We start from the raw sequence: 3,337 nt of genomic DNA, 5'->3' as shown, positions 1-3,337 counted from the left end.
CCATAGTCGATCTAGCAATGATCGTCTGTTTAGCTGATTTCCACGATATTGCGCCACCACCAAGGGTGAATACATAACCACTAGTGGATTTTGTCTCATCTGAATCAGATATCTAGTCTGCATCACTGTACCCTTCTAAAATAGAAGGAAATCCCACTATATAGGATACCATAATTCATGGTTCCTCTCAAATATTTTATTAGTCTAGCTAATGCAGACCAATGCTCATTGTTGGGATTATGAGTACATCTACATAATCATTGTCTACCAGTTTAGTATAAACACATTTATCCACCTCAACTGAAGAAAACCTGTTTCTCAGTAAGATTTGTTCAAATTTCTCATATCACTGCTTAGCAGCTTGTTTAAGGTCATAAAGAAATTTAATTGATTAAAACTTTATTTTTTGTCCGAGAATAATACAACCTTTCAAGTTGAACTACATATATATTTTCTTCTAAATCAACATTTAAAAAAGTTGTTTTGACATCTATTTGATGGATAAAAAGCTTACAATGAAGTTAAGGCAATTAAAACTCTAATACAAAAAATTCTAGTTATTGGTGCAAATGTATTAAAATAATCTATATTTTATTTTTGAGAAAATTCTGTTGCTACTAACCAAACTTTATATTTATCTAAAAGTACATCATGATTAAATTTCCTTTTGAAAATCCATTTATAACCAATAGGTTTTGCACCAGAAGGTAAATCAGTTAAAATTCATGTATTATTTTTCATAATAGAATCAATCTCAATTTTTAGGAAGTGGAATTGCATGTCGAGAAAAGTGAACCTTCTGAAGATATTTCTCCTATTACATAATACCATGATTGAACCAAACAAAGATTGAAAACACCAGATATGAGAAACTGAATACTTAAAAACATAGCAAGCAAGAAGTACTGAATTTTTTTCATCCAAATTCACAGGATAGAAAGACCAACCTGGATTATACGAATAGTAGAGGCTTTAGGTTGACAATCCACTCCTTGTCGTTCAAGCTTCTCAAGTGTGTCAACATCAACATGTTCGATCTCAACTGTTAAAACTCCACACCTAACTTTTACATTTAAATTTAACTTGCAGAACAGTCAAAACAACAAACATATATTTGACCAAAAAATCAAACCTTTTTTCAAATTCTTCGACTGTTGCACTATCATCATAGCTTCCTACCACATGATCATGTGCTAATGCATTTGCGGGCAATTCTCCATCGGCTCCAAGACGATCACTTTGAGTGCCATTTGGGATGCTGCTTGACACAACATACGACCCAGCTTCCCTCCTCCCAAAACACCTATAACCATATCAGACACTCCATGGACTGGTGAACCACTGCATTATTCAACATATTCCAGCGTGCTGTTAATATTATCAACCAGAAAATGCAATAAAACATCATTGCAATCGCATACAGTAATCAACTCTAATTGAAACTATATAAAGTTTGAAACTTTATTTATCCAACCAACATAATCAGATACCACATTTGAGAAAATTGAAGTTCTTGACCCTTGCCAAACTACACATACTCCCTTTGTCGCATTTTATGTGGCACATTTTCCTTTGTAGTTTGTCCCAAAAAGAATGACTTTATCTATATTTAGAAACAATTTGACTTCGAACTTCTCATTTTTACCCTTAATGAGATAATTTATAGCCACACAGAGGCTAGTTTGTTTTAAAACACAAGTTTCAAAAGTCTTTCTTTCTTAAACTTCATGCCCAATCAAACGCCACCACATAAATTGGGACGAGAGAATACTATTTACAGACTGAGAATTATATCAATCAATTGCATTACTAATGAAACAACTTACTTCATCAAAAGAAGAGAATTATATTAATCTCAAATTAGTTTGGGCCGATTATATAAATTTTCTCAAATTATTGTTAAATCATACTTCGTCTGTCCCATTATATGTGGCACACATGCCTTTTCTATGTTTCGAAAAAATGACCTATCTTTTACCCTTAATGAGATTGGTTTATAGTCACACAAATGTCTATTACCATGTTTCAAAACACAAACTTCAAAAGTCTTTTTTGCTCTCGAACTCCATATTCAGTCAAATCATATCACATAAAATGGGACAAACTGAGAATTATTTAAAAACAGGTAAAGGTTGGATATATGATACCTGGGTGAATCTTGCAGAGCTTCTAAGGAAGCTTTACTGATATGAAGTAGACAAATGAGAGGCTTCAGAAGTTGTACGCAGAGCTTAAATAGAAGAACCTAGTCATTAAGTTAGTTAGTTATCAGAATAGAAGTTAAGTCTTGAGATATACACTTTAGTCCCCCTTACGTTTGATATATAGTTAGCAATAATTACACACTGGCCCACATTATCTTTTGTCTTTTATATACATAGCCCCACCAGATATAGGAATGATTATCCTCTTTCTCTTGTATATTGTACTGAGTTTTCCTTTTTGGATCATGAATTGAAATCCCTTTTATCTTTTTGCACTAGTTTTATTATTTCTTCTTCACGGTTTTTCCTTTTTACTTTATTGTTCCATTGCTTTTTTCTTGCTTTTCTTCCACTTTGTATCAGTGGTATCAGAGCTTATCTTGGCTCTATGGGACGATGACAACCAATATGAGTGAGGTCATGGATGTGCTCAAGAAAATCTCTATAGATATGTCTAATTTCTCTTCTAGACAAGACATTCTTAAAGCAGCTCAAGAGCAAAAAAGCAGGAATCAGGAAGAGGCTGTGAATGAGCACAAAGATGTGCATAATGAGATTATACACAATAGAAGAAGCCTTGAGAGAGGTAAATCTGTGACTTATAGTGGAGGTGAGCTTTCTTCCCCCAATGACAAACCCTTTGATTTTGGTAACCTAGCTTCATCTAGTTCTAATGGGGTTAATAACTATGTTATACCTGTTAGTGTTGTTGTATCTGCTGGTTCATCAATTGTTGGTAACCCCCTCCTAAATTCCCAAGCTACTGTGAATTCTCCTTCAGCTTCACAGACTTCACAACCCTCTCTAAATGTTAATCCTCCACCACAAACTCATACTATCAGAATACCCTATCTACAACCCACTCTATTTTAAAGCCACAACCCTAACCATATCCAAACCCCACCTCCTAGAACCTTGTTCCAACCATAGCCTTTTACTCATCCAAACAACCTAAGTAGGTACTACCAGCCTACTCAACCTCAGATGCAGGGAGCACCCTTGGGTGTAGCACCTCTGATCAATACTTACAACACACACACGTAGTTCTCACCTGCCTTTTATAACCAGGACACACACATCACACCCCCAATATACCATCAAGCACCCTATGTACCCACCATTTATTCACACCA

At 34.8% G+C, this 3,337-nt stretch overlaps 1 long non-coding RNA gene across 1 annotated transcript; it reads right to left on the bottom strand.

The window, feature by feature from the left end:
* Positions 1-925: 925 nt before the first annotated feature.
* Positions 926-2,623, bottom strand: LOC104212057 (uncharacterized). Its single transcript, XR_011406510.1, has 2 exons — positions 2,148-2,623; positions 926-1,341 (listed from the first exon to the last, which is right to left on the bottom strand). It is a non-coding gene; the product is annotated as an uncharacterized lncRNA (long non-coding RNA).
* Between the last annotated feature and the right edge of the window lie 714 nt (positions 2,624-3,337).

The sequence above is a fragment of the Nicotiana sylvestris genome, chromosome 4 (genome assembly GCF_000393655.2).
Source record: "Nicotiana sylvestris chromosome 4, ASM39365v2, whole genome shotgun sequence".
NCBI lineage: Eukaryota > Viridiplantae > Streptophyta > Magnoliopsida > Solanales > Solanaceae > Nicotiana > Nicotiana sylvestris.
This window is presented reverse-complemented; position numbering and strand designations above follow the sequence as displayed.